The sequence below is a fragment of the Cetorhinus maximus genome, unplaced genomic scaffold, assembly GCF_964194155.1.
Source record: "Cetorhinus maximus unplaced genomic scaffold, sCetMax3.hap1.1 HAP1_SCAFFOLD_1031, whole genome shotgun sequence".
Taxonomy (NCBI): Eukaryota; Metazoa; Chordata; class Chondrichthyes; order Lamniformes; family Cetorhinidae; genus Cetorhinus; species Cetorhinus maximus.
The window spans coordinates 85,455-104,384 of NW_027596973.1; the positions used below are offsets into that span (position 1 = coordinate 85,455).

Here is an 18,930-nt window from a genome sequence, read left to right on the forward strand (position 1 = left end):
TGCGCTATTGCCCTATTTCTGAGCTCTCTAGCATGTGGTACTGAGAGTAATCCAGAGATTACAACCCGAGAGGTCTTGCTTTTTATAGTCTACTGCCTAACTCCCTGAATTCTTGATGCAAGACCTTATCCCTCTTTCTACCTACGTCATTGGTACCAGCATGTACCATGACCTCTGCCTTATCACCCTCCCCCTTCAGGATGCCTTGCAGCCGTTCAGTGACATCCCGGACCCTGGCACCAGGGAGGGAACATACCCTCCGGGAGTGACGTTGACGGCCACAGTAGCGCCTATCTGTTCTCCTAACCTCAGAATCCCCTATTACTATTGCTCTTCCTCCCCTCCTGTACAGACAGGCTGTTTGTGGTGCCAGAAGCTTGGCTCTGTCCGCACTCCCTGGAGGAATCAGCACCCTCATCAGCCTCCAAAATGGAATACCGATTTGCGAGTGGGACCCCAGGGGACTCCTGAACTACCTGCCTGTTTCTCATGGACTGCCTGGTGGTCCCTTCCTTCCTCAAGTCCCTTCATGTGCGGTGTGATCACCTCTCTAAACGTGCTATTCACCATGCTCTCAGACTCACGGATGCTCCACAATGTCCCCAACCGCTATTCCAGCTCTGAAACCCGAGCTTCCAGGAGCAGCAGCTGGACACACTTCCTGCACACATGCTGGTCCCGGGCACTGGAAATGTTCCCGGCTTTCCACATGGAGCACGAGGAGCACACCACGGCTTTGAGCACTCCTGCCATGACTTATCCCTTTAAATTAAAACTTTTAAGTCAATTACTCTCGGGCCCTTCTTTCCTGATCCTTGTTACTGTGGAATATACAAACTGTAAACCACAAAAAGACCTTAAACTCCTTACCCACCACTTTCCCTTGTAGCCTCTACTGCTGCAGCACGCTCTGAAGATTTAAGAAGTTGGATAGCCAGGGAAAAATACAAAGAGCACCTTATCCCCTATGCACTGAATTCCCGCTTTGCACCAAATTGCCAATACCCACCCTGGCTGTGCCCCACTCAGGATGTGCTCTCTCTCCTGTTCGTCTGCAAGCACACTGGGAAGCGAACACTGTGAGGCGATTTAATGGAGATTTGAAACTAATAACAGTTTGTGTTCATGGCTTCATGTGGACAAATTATTTCAATTGGATAGGTTAAGGAGGACCAAAGGTCATATTTACAATTTGTGCGAGGGCAGAACTACAGATTCATCAATTGTTAAAAGTCACAAGACAGGTCAACAAGGTCATTTAAAAAAATCAAACAACAGCACTGGGGTCCATTTTTCGAGGAATAGAATTGAAAAGCAGAGAAGTTATGTTGAACTTGTATAGAACCTTGGTTAGCCCACACTTGGAGAGCTGTGCACAGTTCTGATATCCAGATTGAAAAAGGACACAAAGGAACTGGAGAAGGTGCAAAAAACATTGGGGATGATAGTGAGAATTGAGAGATTGTAACTGCCAGGAAAGACTGAACAGGCTAGCACTCTTATCCCTAGAAAAGAGAAAGGTGAGGAGTGACATAATAGAAATCTCTAAAATGATGAAATATAAAATGAAGAATTTGGGGGTAAATGGAGAGAAGATGTTCCCACTTGTGTGGGGGGGGGGGGGCGCAAAACTAGGGGTCAGAAATATAAGATGGTCAATAATAAATCCAATGAGGAATTCAGGAGAAACTTCTTCACCAAGAGAATGATAAGAATGTGGAACTTGCTACCACAGGGAATGGTTGAGGTAAATAGTTTCTATGTATTTGATGGGAAGCCAGGTAAGATGAGGGAGAAAGGAATAGAAGGATCTGTTGATCAGGTGAGATAAAATAGTGGGGAGAAAGCTCATGTGGAGCATTAGCACCGGTAGAAAGCAGATGGGCCGAATGATCTGTTTCTGTGCTTTAAATACTGAGCAGGTTAGGCACTGGCCCATCCCCTCCCCCCAAAGATCCCATGGTCAAAGTGTCCCTTATTTTATTTCCTCAGAGTTGGTCTCCCTGGAGTCACATTCACTCCCCAAGCAAGAGGAAATCCCCAAGCACAGTTTCAACCCTGAACAGAGTCACTCCCCAGGTCACAGTGTTATTCCCCAAGTCAGAGTAACTCCACTAGCCCCAGAGCCACTCCCTGAGTAACAGAATTACTCCGAAGCACCTGCTTAATGTCCTCTCCACTGTCTTCTCTGTTCCTCCCTCCCATGTTCCTCTCTCTTGTGCTCCCCTCTTCTTGGATGCTGTGGGTCTTCCTCTTCTGATCTGCTGTCAAACACATCGGAGGCTGCACATCCCACACTGATGTTGTCAGTTTGAAAGCATCCAAGGATGAAGAATGCTATTCCCAAACTAGAAATCTCAGTCAAACATTTACCAGGGGAACTGAGACAGCAGCTGCAATAAGTGAGGTTTTATTCAGATGGGACAATGATAAGTTTAAATCCCCAGCTGATCTGCTGCTCAAAGTCACCTCCGTTTCACCGGTCAGTTTCCCAACCTCTGGAAACTAAATATTCGGAGCCATGTGAATTTTAAACAAGGGCGGCGCAGGGGCACAGTTAGTGCTGCTGCCTCTCAGCTCCAGGGACCCGGGTTTGATCCTGACCTCAGGTGTCTGTCTATGTGGGGTTTGCACATTCTCCCCATGTCCACATGGGTTTCCTCTGGGTGTTCCGGTTATCTCCCACTATCCAAAGACATACTGGTTAGGTGGATTGGATATGGTAAATTGTCCCCCAGCTTGTGTGGCTATGTGTGTGTTTGTGTGTGTGAATGTGTGTTCTGTGATGGACTGGCGTCCTGTCCTGGGTGTATCCTGCCTAGCAACCATTGCCTGTCGGGATAGGCTGCTAGTCCCCATGACGCTGAATTAGATGAAGTGGTTCTGGAAAAGTGAGTGAGTGCATTTAAACAATGTTCCGTGTGGTGTGTAAAATGGCTCCTGCCCACAAACCTTGATTTGCATGTGATGACATCAGTGCTCACATCAATATGAGAAGCCACAGCGTAAAAAGGGATTTATCCAAACATCCCCTTTTCATAAAAAGAAAAAACTGTCATTTACAAGTTACTCCACGTACATAGTTCATGAAGAAAATTATCACACATGAACACAAAACTGTTTGTTCTTTCTAATCTGTTCCAACTTTGTCTCTCCTTATACACACATTGCACACACAATCTTTAAATTGTTCAGCTCTTCTTATGGTACACGTGTGAGTTGTTGTTGGCTGTTCATCCGGTGTATGCTGGTTCCTGAGGTAACGTCGTCTCTCTGGGGAATGTTGTTGCCGTGGCGAGTGTTGTTGCTGTGGTAATTGTTACTGCTGATCCGTTGCATTTGTTGGGGAACGGTTGACCTCTGGGACTGATGGTCATTCAGTTCCTTGCTCAGTTGGTGAAATCAGATCTGCCTCATCAGCTGTCTGCTGTGAAGGAGCAGCTTCTCCGGTTGCATGTTGTGACGATAGATCTGGATAGATCTGGTCGTTCACTTTCACCGTGTACGATTGAGGTGACAACTTCACACAGGACCCAAGTTGCCAAGTGAGCTGACTTCTGTTGAGTGCGTTGTATGTTTTCACTCCGACCGGCTCTCCAACTCTCAGCTCTGGCAATGATTTGGCAGCTTTATCAAAGTGAAATTTGTCTTTCTGTTATTCCCCTTTGATCTTGTCACTCACTCCCTGTTACTACTTCTGGCCTCAGTAGTTTTTTAGCTGTTGGAAGAGTAGTCTGGGTGCAGCGTGACTGGACAACTTTCCCTGCCTTCAGTAGGTGTGTTTCTCCACTCTGAGATTGCTCTGTGCTGGGTCTAGTTGATTTTTTGGCTGTTTTCACCGCTGCCTCAGCCTTTCCATTTGACTGGGGATAGTGTTGAGATGATGTGTGGTGCTGAATTGCCCAATCATTCATCAAGTGTCTGAATTCTTCACTCATGAATTGAGGGCCATTGTCACTCATCACAATGTCAGGAACGCCATGACGACTGATGTGTGCTTTCAGGCGTTCTACAATCTCACTGGTAATCATTGACGTCAGCTGGTCTAACTCCCAGTAGTCTGAATAGTAGTCGACTGTGACGAGATAATCAGTTCCAGTGAGAGTAAGAGGTCTACTCCAAGCTTCATCCATGGTCTGTCTGGGAAGTCATGAGCAGCTCTTTACCTTGCTTAGCTTGATGCTCACTACAAACACTGCATTGGCTGATGTGGTCCTTAATCTCATTGTTCATGTTTGGCAGTAGAGCACTTCTCTTGCCTTCCTCAGACTTTTCTCACCTCTTTCGGGATAATGACCTGAGTCCCTTTGTACAAGATGCCATCTTGGGTGATCACTTCATCTCTGTCTACCCAATTCTCTCTTACAGCAATAGGTGTGTCCTTGATGGTTTCAGGCCATCCTTTCATCACAACTTCCTGTAACATTTGAAGAGTTGTATCTCGTCGTGTAGTTTTCTTGATCTGAGCAAGACTCTTGTCTGTCAGATTCAGTGTCTCTGCTGGGTTGATGATTTCCAGAGCATGTCGTGCTGTTGCTACTTGTTGAATCTAGAAGATTTCACATCTGTACCAGCATCACCAACTTCATTCAAAGAGAGTGGAGCTCTCGACAGCATGTCGGTGATGTTCATCTGCTTCTCTTGCTTGTACTTCACTTCCAAATGATATCTCTGCAAATGAAGTAAGAGAAAATCAGAAGTAACAATCTTTGTAAACACTTTGGAACAGACAGAAACAGTTTGAAAAAGATGCTTTGAAGAGGCTTGTGGTCAGACTCTACCATCGCTTTCTCTCTCCCAAATAGGTACTGGTTGAAATGCTCAGTAGCAAAGACAATAGCCAGGCTCTCTTTCTCAATCTGTGTCCTTCAGTTTCTGTTAATGCTCTGGATACAAACACAACTGGTTGTTCTTGCTGCGTGAGGGTTGCTCCAAGTACTGTTTCACTGGCATCTCTCTGCAGGGTGACTTCATCGTTGACATCATCGTACCTCAGCACTGGGGTTATTGTCACCAGTTGTTTGATGTGAGTGAAAGCTGCTCCTTTTTCTGTGCCCCAATATCACTGAACACCCATTGCAGTGAGATTGTGTAGACATTCACTCTCTGACATCAAATTAGGAATAACTTTATTAGGTAGCCCCCGTATAAGTTCACAGATGTTCCAGAAGGTCAAACAGCTGTGAAGGCTTTATTACAGGACTTATGCCAATACGGTTTCTCCATATCTGAGTGTGTTGATGGACCAGGAGATACACTGACTGTGTGAAAGTCTTGTCACACACCTCAGACCTGAATGGTTTCTCACCAGTGTGGATCCACTTGTGCTTCAGGAGATCAGAAGAGTGGGTGGAAGCCTTGTCACAAACATTGCACCTGAAGAGTTTCTCCCTTGTGTGTCCTGGATGGTCAAAGCCATCATCACAAAGCTTACACGTCAAGGGTTACTCCCCTTCTATGGATCCTTTGATGGACACGGAGGTTGCACGACCTCGAGAACGATTTGTTGCACACATTGCACGTGAATGGTTTCTCCCCAATGTGAGTGCGGTGATGTACACGGAGGCTCGATAACACCGAGAATGATTTGTCACACACATTGCACGTGATTGATTTCTCCCCTGTGTGAATCCTCTGATGGAGCAGGAGCCTCGTTGAGTCAGAGAATGATTTGTCTCACACCTTGCATTTGAACAGTTTCTCCCCTGTGTGGGTGCAGTGGTGTGTAGGGAGGTTCCCTGACTTCGAGAATGACTTGTCACACACCTTGCACTTGAATGGTTTCTCCCCGGTGTGAATGCATTGGTGTACGCAGAGATCCGATGATGATGAGAATGATTTGTCACACACCTCACACGTGAATGGTTTCTTCCCTGTGTGAATCCGTCGGTGTGAACAGAGATCTAATGACGATGAGAATGATTTGTCACACACCTCACATGTGAATGGTTTCTCCCCTGTGTGAATGTGTTGGTGTTTGCGGAGGGTCGATGAATCAGAGAATGATTTGATACGCACTTTGCATCTGAATGGTTTCTTTCCTGTGTGAATGCGTTTGTGCACGAGGAGGGTCGACGACTGCAAGAAGGATTTGTCACAGCTCACACATGAATGGTTTTTCCCCTGTGTGAATGGGCCGGTGATTCACCAGGCCCGATAATTGTGCAAAGCCCTGGTCACACAGCTCACACTTGAACGGCTTCTCCCCTGTGTGAATGCGTTGGGGATTCATGAGCGTCGATGACTGTGCGAAAGCTCGATCACACAACTCACACTTGAATGATTTCTCTCCCATGAAGCTACCCTTGAGTTAACAGTTGTAAAATAGATGCACCATGTGTGTTAGGAGATCTTATGAGCCTATGGATCCCTCCTCACACCTCACACATGAACAACCTTCATCCTTGGAGGCTTTCAAACTGACAACATCAGTGTGGGATATGTAGCCTTAGAAGTGTTTGACAGCAGATCAGAAGAGGATGACCCACAGCATCCAAGGCAGCGATGATGTGTAGTGGTAGGATCAGCACGTGCACAGGAGAGAGGAACACAGGAGAGAAGGCTCAGCGAGTGTTTCGGTGCTCGGGTCATGCCCTGTGTTTGGAGGGACTGGTACTCATTGACTCTGTGACTGAGGGAATGACAATGGGGAGTGATTTCTCAGTCCTTGTCAGACCTCTGTAGACGCCTCTCACCCATCACCTGATGCCACCTCACCCTGCCTGACCCCTCGATCTGCCTCTCACCTGTCACCTGACCCCATTTCCCTTCCCAGGATTTGGGAGGTAAAAACATGTTCAAGGACTTTGGAGAGGATAGGGAGGTTGAAGATTGGATGATAGTTTGCAAGGGTGGAGGGGTCAAGGGTTGTTTTTTTTTGAGGAGGGGGTGATAACTGCAGATTTAAAGGAGAGAGGGATAACGTGAAGAGAGAGAACAGTGAACAACATTGGCTAACATGGGGACCAGGAGGGGAAGTTGGGTGACCAGCAGTTTAGTGAGAATAGGGTCGAGGGAACAAGAGGTGGGTCTCATGGACAGGATGAGCTCAGAGACGGTATGAGTGGAGATAGGAGAGAAACTAGAGAAAGATGTGAGTTCAGGGTCAGGGCAGGAGGGAGCATTAATGGAAGTTTGTCCAGGCGGGCTAGTGGAAGGGAGGGAAGTGGCAGAGGCAGCTGATAGGATTGTTTCAATCTTATTTCCCTGAGCAGAGAGGTCAATAACCAGGGTGCAGAGATTTAAAGTAATTGATGGAAGGATTAGAGAGGTTTTGAGGAGTAGTTTTTTCACCCAAAGGGTGGTGAGGGTCTGGAACTCACTGTCTGAAAGGGTGATAGAGGCAGAAACCCTCATCACATTTAAAAAACACTGGGATATGAACTTGAAGGAATAACTTCTCCACATTTAAAATGGGGATGGAATAACTTCTCCAAGTTGACTCTGTCCCATCAAACACACAGAGAAGGTACAGCACGGGTTAGATACAGAGTCAAGCTCCATCTAAACTGTCCCTGGATGTCCACTGGCAGTGGATGGTTAACCAGTTGTCCGCCATAACCTTAATTCTGTGTCTCTTGGACTTAAGGGAGTGGATATGAAGTCTGGACCCGGGGAGAGGGCCAGGGTGAGAGAGGGGAATGGTTTTATTGGGGACTCGGGCATCTCAGGTGGAGGTGAGGGTGGGGTTGAGTAAATCAGGAGCTGCAGAAATGTGGTGGTGAACAGAGGCCCAAAGGCCTAGACAGATGGGATTTGGAGAGTGCAATTGTTAGTGAATTGGGGAATAGTTTTTTTCAGGGACAGATACAGAAGGAGGTAGAGCTGGAATGTGGGAGGGGATGTGGGTGCTGAGTAACACATGGAAGTGATCAGAGATGGTCTTCTCTGTGATTGATACGATGAGAGTAGTGAGACCAGGTGAGACAGCAAGGTCAAGCAGGTGGCCGGGAATCTGGGTTGGGGAAATCACTGGAACTTCGAGTCAGGACAAGTAGGGAAACTTCCAGAAAGACAATTGCTTCTCACGTACAATCTATACTTTGCCAGCATTAATTACTGACACACAAAAAGCAAACCCCGATCTTGTCAGCTCATTACTGGAATGTTTGGAATTGATCCAATCTGGTTGTGGATGTAAAGAAAGGGCTGGTCTACAAAGAGGCATCAAATTTGGCAACGATTACATCAAGACAAAGGGTCAAAGCTACAATCACCAAGCTCCATCTTGTCCAGCCCCAGTGGCCTAATGGATAAGGCACTGGCCTCCTAAGCCAGGGATTGTGGGTTCAAGTCCCATCTGGGGTGGAGTAACGTTTGGTCTGGAAACACATTCTGTGACAGTCAGGGAACTTTCTGTTTAACTTCTCAACCAGTCTGGGCAGTTACTGTTCAGCCCCCTTCTCACTTTGTCACTGGCTTTCCACTGACACAAACCAATGCAATGTTTCTCCAAAGCTGTGCACCATCCCAACACTCAGGGAACAATGTTGCCTCCACTTTCTTTGTCACAAAACCATCATATTATTGTGGTTTTATGGTCGTCTGTGTGGCTGATTTAATTATATTAGAGTCAGAAAGACTGCAAGATTGAAATTATGAAAAGAGTTAGGTGTAAAACAGATTTTTGAAATGGAGATGGACAAGCTAGGATGAGGGTTCCACTGATAAGGTGTGAAGGAAATTTGCATTTTAAGATAAGTGGAAAGGGGTTTAGGTTTCAAAGAGAGGTAGCATGTTGACAACTAACAAGATAACTAGGACAAGGTTATTATGTTTATTTTCCCCAAAAGGAAAGAGGCTATTTGACAACATGAAAGCTTTCTATATTATGGGAAAAGTAAGTTTCCAAAGACCTGTAGAACAATGGAATTTACAGATTGAAGAGAGAGAAATCACATATAAAGAAGGATGGAAGGCTATGTAGGGGGTGTGGCCATGTGAGAATAAAAGGTGAACTATGTGAAGCAGTCCTTGGGGAAAAGCCTCCACCCATTTAAGCAGAAGTCTGCGGTGTCCAATAACTAAAGTTGTGTTCAAAGCCTTTTGAATTCCACTGTTGAGTGGATGCTGTGGTAACCTTGCTGGATTGATTTTATAATTTCAAATCTGTTTTGGACTGTTGCCTTAAAGGAGGTGTGTAGTTAGCAGCCTGTTTAATTAAGAATTTTGGGAACCGTTAAGACTAAATAACCAAGAAACTGTAATCTTATGTGTATTTATTGTTTCATTTTTTCCCTTTTGTTAATAAATGTTTTAACTTAATTTTAAACTTTCTAAAGGTGTTAGTCGACTCTATTCTTCTGAATTCGGTGCATAAACCATCTCGCAATAAATAAAAATTGCAACACCATTGTGATAGCGTGGCCAAGTTTCCCTTGTGAATTTGGTCCGCCTGGCACATAACACCTGCCACAACACTTTAACTCTTCTCTTCAATTTACTCAACACCCCAAACAGAGTTACTTCTTTGAAATGTCACAGAATCACAGAATTACACAGTGCAAAAGAGGCCCTTCGGCCCATCGAGTCTGCACCAACACGTGAGAAGCACCAGACCTACCTACCTAATCCCATTTACCAGCACTTGGCCCATAGCCTTGAATGTTATGACGTGCCAAGTGCTCATCCAGGTACTTTTTAAAGGATGTGAGGCAACCCGCCTCCACCATCCTCCCAGGCAGCGCATTCCAAACCGTCACCACCCTCTAGGTAAAAAGATTTTTCCTCACACCCCCCCTAAACCTCCTGCCCCTCACCTTGAACTTATGTGCCCTTGTGACTGACCCCTCAACTAAGGGGACAGCTGCTCCCTATCCACCCTGTCCATACCCCTCATAATCTTGTACACCTTGATCAGGTCGCCCCTCATTCTTCTCTGCTCCAATGAAAACAACCCAAGTCTATCCAACCACTCATCATAATTTAAATGTTTCACCCCAGGCAATATCCTGGTGAATCTGCTCTGCACCTCCTCCAGTGCAATCCTTCATATAATCTGGCGACCAGAACTGCACACAGTACTCCAGTTGTGGCCTCGCCGAGGTTCTATACAACTCCAACATGACCTCCCTACTTTTTTAATCTATGTCTTAATTGATAAAGGCAAGTGTCCCATATGCGTTTTTCACCACTCCACTAACATGCCCCTCCGCCTTCAGAGATCTATGGACACGCACGCCAAGGTCCCTTTGTTCCTCAAACTTCCTCGTGTCATGTCATTCATTGAATATTTCCTTGTCAAACTTTCGACTGATAATATGTAAAATTGGATCAATCGATTTATGTCAGGAAGGGTATTAAGAAATATGGAAATAAGTGGGCTGGATTGAGTTAATATACAAATCAGCCATAATCTAATTGAATGGTCAAATAGGCTTGAGGGTGAATGGCCTCCCTTGTTCCAATGTTCCAAGGTTTATCAGGGGATTAGGATCAAAAAACAGGGAATAGATTTGAGACATGGGTCAGCAGCATGGAATTAAATTGGGACTGGGATCGAGCGGCTGAATGGCCTCCACCTGATGGTGTAAATGTGTACAACAATGTAACATCATTGTCGGGAGACAAACAATCCCATCCCTGTCCATCACCTGTGCACCCTGTTCTCTGGGTTGTAACTGAGTGGAAACCTGTTATTGTATTTGAGCACAATAAGTCATTGTCACCAACATGAAGCCCAAGGGTTTGACAAGCTGGTTAGTCAAAGTGAAGACCCATTAACTGGACGGGTCAAACCGTGTGATCACAGGACAAACCTCACCCTCACTGCACATCCCAGTGAGATCAGACATCACAATAGTTTATAAATGGGGTCAGTGTGAGGCAGGAGACTGCACAACCAGTCTGAGTGAAGGGAAGGGAACTGCACTGACCGTGACAATGGAAATATCACTCACTAGCTGATACTTGGAGGCTTGTTGCTGTAGGAGGTTTGTTCTGGCCTGTCATTCAAGCTTCAGAGTTCGAGGTCAGTCGATGAGGACTGAGATGAGAAATGTCTTCAAGTGGGAGATCATTTATTTTGAATATCAGAAAGATAAATCGGCATTTTCCAAATGATGAGAATCTCGGAGCTGTTTCGAGTCCAGTGAGATCCGAAGAAAAGTCATAATGAATTTGAAACTTTACCTCTGATTCTTTCTTTACAGGTGTTGCCAGATCTGCTGAGTTTTTCCAGCATTTTCTGTTTTTCTCCAGATCGCCAGCATCCACATTATTTTGTTTTTTTTTTACTGAAGCAAATTTATAAAAAAATTGTGTGACTAATTGAAGCAGTTTTATTTAATGGTGATACGTTGTGATCTGATTGGCTTCATGATCAATGCTGTATGTAAACATCTCCAGGATAATTTCTTCACTCATTTTACAACATGTTTGTGTTTCACTAAATGGTGTTGGGGTTTGTACAGGGAGCCCAGAGCCTGAGGAAGTATTCGTGTGGCTCAGACAACAAGTTTAAGCCCTGATGTCCTGGCTAACATGGATCCTGCAATCAACATCACAAAAACAGATTATCTGATCATTATCACATTGCTGTTTGTGGGAGCTTACTATGCACAAAGTGCCTGCCATGTTTCCTACATTACAACAGTGACTACACTTCAAAAAGCACTTCACTGGCTGTAAAGTGCTTACGGGCACCCTGAGTTTCTGTAAGTTGATATAAGAAGGCAAGTTTTTTTTCTTTGGGAAATGTTACACTTCCTGTGAACTGGAAATTATAAACCCATTGATGGAGAAAGTAAACTAGCCCACAGTGACATTGATCAATATATTGTGTATAGGACTCATACTGTAGGCTCCTGAGCGTTTCAGTGAATAGGAACACACCATGTGACAAATCAGGTAGTTTGAGTTGAACTAGAATGTAATTTTATTGTGAGTTATAAATCTGTACAGAAGATTGATAAAACAGCAGACAAATAACACAATAATCAGTCTCCATCAAACTTTGAATCAACCAAAATAACAAAGCATTTGAAAGAGACTCAAATCTTTCCCAGAACATGAAATGAATCTTGGAAGAGAGTAAGGGGAACATATCACACCGTTATTACATTGAGGTATGATGGGCTGAGGGAACTCAGGTCTGTGGAGACTCACACCCACTCCCTCACCATACTCAGGATAGTAGTCCTCCCAGCCAGGAGAGTACAAACATTATCCATAGTATTAGTCAAACACCCGTCACCTGAAGAGGATCTGTCTATAATTCACATCACCAACTAAAGCAGGGTCCGATTCTACCCCATAACCACTCCTGAGAGCTGCCGCGCTTTACTGACACAAAGACTGCACAAATATTCCAAATGAAGTTTCCAGAAAATCCAGACAAATGTGTGAAGGTTTTATTACAGAACTCGCTCTGATAGGATTTCTCCCTTGTGTGAGTACATGGATGGACCAGGAGAGACACTGACTGTGTGAAAGCCTTGTCACAAAATCACAACTGAAGAGTTTCTCCCCGTGTGAATCCTCTGGTGCCCCATAAGGGTCGAAGACATCACAAAAGCTTTATCGTAAGTCTCACACTTGAAGGGTTACTTTCCTGTGTGGATCCTCCGGTTGAGCAGGAGGTTTGATGAAGCTTTTTTGAAGCCTTTGTCACACACCTCACACCTGAATGGTTTCTCCCCAGTGTGAACATGTTGGTGTTGCAGCAGTGTCAATGGCTGTGTGAAGAATTGGTCACAAACCTCACATTTGAAGGGCTTCTCCCCTGTGTGAATCCTCTGGTGCCTCAGGAGATCAGTGGATCGGGTTATCACAATCCTCAAGGCTGAATGGCTTCTCCCCTGTGTGAGCGTGTTGGTGTGAGCGGAGGTACAGTATCTGTGAGAATGATTTGTCATATGCCTCACACTTGAATGGTTTCTCCCCTGTGTGAATGCGCTGGTGATTCAGGAGAGTCGAAGAGTTTGTGAAGGCTTTGTCACACAACGCACACTTGAACAGTTTCTCCCCAGTGTGCACGCGTTGGTGTCTTCGGAAGTCAAATGCGTGTGAGAATGTTTTCTTGCACACCTTACATATGAACGGTTTCTCCCCTGTATGAATGTGCCGATGATACATCAGACCTGATGATTGTGCAAACACCCTAGTCACACACCTTACACTTGAATGGCTTCTCCCCGTGTGAACGCGTCGGTGTTTCACGAGTGTCGATGAATGTGCTTAGGCTTGATCACAGACCTTACAGTTGAATGGTTTCTCTTCCATGAAGCTGTCCTTGTGTGAAATATTGGACAACAGATGGACCTCGTGTGTTAGGAGATCATATAAGTCTGTGGAGTCCTCCTCACACACCTCACACTTGAGCAGCGTCTCACCTGTAGGCATGAGTCACTGTTTCATGTGGCTCGATGAATGATTGAAGCTCTCACCACACTTGGAGCCCACTCACACTTCTTCCCAGCCTCACCCTGACCGATCGCCCACAGCTGAACCTTTGAAAAGGTTGGTTCTTATGGAAGGCTCCACACCACTGACCAGTTTCAGAATCGATGATATGTCAAAGCTCCCCTGACCCGACCGATTTTCAAATGATGGTTTCACTGTCCAAACTTCTTTGTGTTGAGCAATGCTGCGAAGGGACTGGATGTCTTCCCACAGTCATGCAGTTGTTTCTTGGGTGATGGTAAGGATCTATCTGTGTGTCTATCCTCTCTGTATTCTCTGGTGTAGTACGGTGCAATCCTTCTGTAAAACAGGAAAAGGAAACATAATTTCCTCCAACTCCCTCTCCTCCTTTTCTGAAGGGGCTGACTCCTCAGTTAGAGACTGTTTCACAGTGAGTACCTGTCTGCTATTCCCCTGTGTGGGGAATCAGATGCAAGTCCTTTCTTTTTCCTCACTTGACTGTCACACACCCTCTGTTTCCAGCAGGGACATTGGATAGTGACCAGGAGCAGACAACGTGGCTACTTCCTTTACTCTGCCCAGTGCCCCATCTTCCCAGGCACCGTAAGGACAATGGAAAAGACAGTCGGGCGGAGTGTAAAATGGGCTATCAATTCACTATGAGCTCGAGTCGTGCTGGCGAAGACCAGTTTTACCCTCAGAGTATGTTTAATATAAAAAAAACTCAGGAAAAATGTTAATTCAAAGCAGGTTTTGAAATTTCTCCCCTTGATTTCCAAAATAATTTGAACACAATGGGCAGGAAGGGCTACAAGCTAAGGAAAATATTGTTTTAGTGTAGCTGATTGAAGGGTTCTGGTTTATCCTGGGAAATTAGGTACACTGCACTCACTCAGACTGCACATCCCAAATTCAGCTGCCAGCCACAGCACTGGGCAAAACTATCAAATCCAAGCCCAGGCCTTTTGGAAAGATGGAGGCCTTCAGGTAAAAGACATTTGAATCATGGAATTTGTATAAATTCTGTTCCTTCATTCACCATCTCCTTACTTGGTTTTCAGTCCCTACAGGAAGTGAAGCTGTAACTGGGAGTGGGGTGGGGGGATGGGGAGGGGACTGTTTATTTGTAAATAATTTTTAAAAGACCCACCTCAGTGCATCCTCGCTGAGAACAGTCAGGGGTGAAGAGCTTCCTGAAGCAATGGAATGTTCCACGGGGTTAATGCCCAGTCCATACCTTCAGGAATGCTGAGTCTCAGCTCAAACTAGTGGGCTCTTTCCATGGGGAGAAATGTCTTCCCTCAGATAGTTGGGAATCTTTGGAATTCTCTATCCCAGACGGCTGTGGATGCTCAGCCATTAAATATATTCAAGGCTGGGACAGATCCTTTTGGTCACTCAAGGAATCAAGTGGAGCAGCCTTGAAAGTGGAGTTGATGCAGGAGATCAGCCCCATGATCGTATTGAATGGCAGGGCAGGTGAGAGGGGCTGAATGGTCTCCTTCTGCTCCCATTTCTTATTTTTATGATTCCAACCCTCTCAGCAGAATGCCCGATATTACAGTTCATGTGTATACATGTGGAGGGAGAGAAGGGATTCACCAAGGCTCCTGAGACAGCACCTTCCAAACCCACGACCATTACCATGTAGAAGGACAAGGGCAGCAGACGGATGGGAACACCACCACCTGGAAGTTCCCCTCCAAGCCACTCACCATCCTGACTTGGAAATACATCACTGTTCCTTCACTGTCGCTGGGTCAAAATCCTGGAACTCCCTTCCTAACAGCACTGTAGGTGTACCTACACTACATGGACTGCAGCAGTTCAAGAAGGCAGCCCACCACCACCCTCTCATGGGCAACTAGGAATGGGCAATAAATGCTGGCCCAGCCAGCGAAGCCCACATCTCATGAATGAATGAAAAGGGGGCAGCAGTTCATGGAGGGTAAAGGAAGTGAGACACCAACACAAACAAATGGAGAGCAAAATCTCACAAAGAGAGAAAAAAAATGAAAAGTCTGACTGAAAATTAAAGACAGTGACAATTATGGAGATGGAAGGAGCAGTGTCAATGAGCCCAGCAAACTTGAGGATGCCTCCTCTTACCATTCTCCTCATGATCTCCTCTCCACTACTGAACAGACTGGCTCTATGGGCTGTGGCTGAATTCCCATCCCTTGCCTCAGATGATGTTGACCCAGTGTGCATTCTGGAATGACCAGAGTCATTGTATTGCTTATAATGGGGAAAAGGCTTTAAAGACATGTTGAGTGTAACAGATTGGCACTATATCTGCACACTTTGGCTCCACAGTTCTGAGCTCTGGCAGTGCTCCAGAATCGTGCCCACTGGGCACTTGGTTGAGCCTCAGATGGACGGGTGTCTTCATTTTCTGGTTTTATGCTGAATGTTATCTCTGGTCCAACTCCAACCCGATGATCCAGATCACAGCATTACTGACCACTCAGTAAATGAGAGCGTGACCCAGGTTTCATAACACACACACACATGCATGCACACACAGACATACACACACACGTGCACACACTGACATGCATGCACAAAGAGGCACACATGCACACACAGAGACAAACACACACACACGCACATACACAGACATGTGCACACGCACACACACAAGCACACACATAGACACGCACCCACACACACACATACACATACACATGCCTGCTGTGTATACCCGCTGTTGTCACATCATACACGTTGGGTTCAAGAGAGCTGTCTTGGGCTGCATTTGAGTGCTTCAGTTGGAGTTTCATGAGTGAGGGAGTTTTAAGGGTTAATTTAATTTATGCGTTAATTTCTATCTACAGTCCAGTCTTTCTTTAATTAAGCAATTAACTAAAAGTTGCTCTTTGAGTTGGAAGAAGATGAGTTTTAGCCCAGCTTTAAAACAGGGCTCATTCAGGCTCTGCCGGCAGCTTTTTAATTGGATAACTGGCTTAAACAGGTTTCCAAAAGCTAGATTCAGGTAGCATAAAAGCAGGCCATCTACAGTTCTGCGTTGTCTGTACTGAGTGCTGCCTTGGGCTGCAATTGAGTGCTACATTTGGAATTTGGTGAATGAGGGAGTTCGCAGAAGAGGGAAGGAGATGATCCCTTAATTTTCTACTTTTCCTCAAAAACAGCAGCGGCCTTGGTAAGTGGAACTTGTTGAGCATTTTGATTGTCCTTAATATTCTCTGAAATAGAGGAAGTAAAAGTAACAGGAGTAATTTAAGAGTAAGTCATGGCAAGGCAGCTCGGTCACGTGGAATGCTGCTCCTCTGCGCTGTGGGAAGTCAGGGACACTTCCAGTGTCCATGGTGACCACGTGTGCAAAAAGTGTCTCAGCTGCAGCTACTTGAAATCCACGTTTCAGACCTGGAGCAGCAGCTGGAGTCACTGTGGAGCATCTGCAGGGCTAAGGTCTTCATGGATAGCACGTACAGTGAGGTGATCACACTGCAGGTAAAGAAAGGGAATGGGTGACTGACAGACAGAGTAAAGGCACTAGGCAGGTAGTGCAGGAGTCCCCTGGGTCCATCTCCCTCTCCAACAGATTTTCCATTTTGGATACTGCTGGGGCAGATGGTTTCTCAGGGGAATGCAGTGACAGCCAAGTCCATGGCACCACAAGTGCACAGAGAGGGAGTAAAAACACTGGGAGAGCAATAGTGATAGGGGATTCTATCGTAAGGGGAACAGAAATACATTTCTCTGGCTGCAGATGTGACACCAGGAAAGTATGTTGCCTCCCCGGTGCCGGGGTCAAGGATGTCACTGAGCGGCTGTAGGACATTCAGAATGGGGAGGATGAATATCCTGTGGGGGAGCCAGAGGGCATGGTCCATATCGGTATCAATGACATAGGTAAAAAGAAGGATGAAGTCCTGCAAGCAGAATATAGGGAGCTAGGAAATAAATTAAATAGCAAGACCTCAAAGGTAGTAATCGCAGGATTATCCCCAGTGCCACATGCCAGCAAGATCAGGAATAGGAGAATAGACCAGAAGAATCCGTGGCTGGAGAGATGGTGTAGGGGGAGGGATTTAGATTCCTAACACATTGAGACTAATTCTGGGGAAGATGGGACCTGTACCAGCTGGACGGGTTGCACCCCAGCAGGACCAGGACCAATATCCTTGCAGGGGTATTCGCTAGTACTGTGGGGGAGGGTTTAAACTAAAGTGGAAGGGGGATGGGAACCTGAGTGGAGAGACACAAGAGAGGGAAACAAAAGATAGAAATGAAAGACAGAAAATTAAAAAGCAAAAGTGGAAGGCAGAGGAAACAGGGGCTAGCAGCAAATAGGGACATAGTACAAAAAAACTTATGTAAAAATGTTAAAAAGACAAGTTGAAAGACACTGTATCTGAATGCATGGAGCATTCACAATAAGGTAGACGAGTTAACAGCACTAATAGATGTAAATGGGTACAATATAATTGTGATTACGGAAACTGGCTTCAGGGTGACCAAGGCTGGGAACTGAATATCCAAGGGTATTCGATGTTTAGGAAGGACAGGGCAAAAAGGAAAAGGAGGTGGGATGGCATTGTTAGTTCAGGATGAAATCAGTGAGAAAGGACATTGGATCAGAAAATCTAAATGTAGAATCAGTCTGAATGGAGCTAAGAAGCAACAAGGAAAACATCAGTGGGAGTTGTCTATAGTTCTCCAAACAGCAGTGGTAAAGTAGGGAATGGTATTAAACAGGAAATTGTTACATGCATGTAACAAGGGTGCCATAGTAATCATGGGTGACTTTAATCTACATGTAGATTAGACAAAGCAAATTAGCAATAATACTACAGCGGATGAATTCCTGGAGTGTGTACGAGGTGGTTTTTTAGACCAGTACGTCGAGGAACTAACTAGGGAGCATGCTAACCTAGATTTGGTCTTGTGCAATGAGAAGGAGTTAATTAATAATCTTGTTGCGTGGGGCCCTTTAGGGAACATTGGACATAACATGATAGAATTCTTCTTTAGGTTGTGAAGTAGTCCAATCCGAAACTAGGGTCCTAAATCTAAACAAAGGAAACTACGAAGGTACGAGGCATGAGTTGCCTACGATAGATTGGGGAACTTCATTAAAAGGCATGACAGTGGATAGGCAATGGCTACTAATTAAGAAACAAATGTATGCATTGCAACAGTGATACAATCAAAGAACAAAGAACAGTACAACACAGGAACAGGCCCTCCAAGCCTGCGCCGATCCTATTGACCGACAACTAAAACATTTTGCACTTCCAGGGTCCGTATCCCTCTATTCCCATCCTATTCATGTTTTTGTCAAGCTGCCTCATAAACACCACTATCGTACCTGCTTCCACCACCTCCTCTGGCAGCGAATTCCAGACACTCTCTACCCCCTGCGTAAAAAACTTGCCCCGCACATCTCCTCTATAGTTTTCTCCTCTCACCTTAAATCTATATCCCCTAGTAATTGACTCTTACACCCTGGGAAAAAGCTTCTGACTATCTACTCTGTCCATGCCACTCATAATTTTGTAAACTTCTATCAAGTCGCCCCTCAATCTCCGTCGCTCTAGTGAG

At 45.4% G+C, this 18,930-nt stretch overlaps 1 non-coding gene and 1 pseudogene across 1 annotated transcript; one reads left to right on the forward strand and one right to left on the reverse strand.

The window, feature by feature from the left end:
* Nucleotides 1-3,373: 3,373 nt before the first annotated feature.
* Nucleotides 3,374-13,341, reverse strand: LOC144675589 (uncharacterized; annotated as a pseudogene).
* Nucleotides 8,235-8,307, forward strand: trnar-ccu (transfer RNA arginine (anticodon CCU)). The gene has a single exon. It is a non-coding gene; the product is annotated as a tRNA-Arg (tRNA).
* Nucleotides 13,342-18,930: the final 5,589 nt, after the last annotated feature.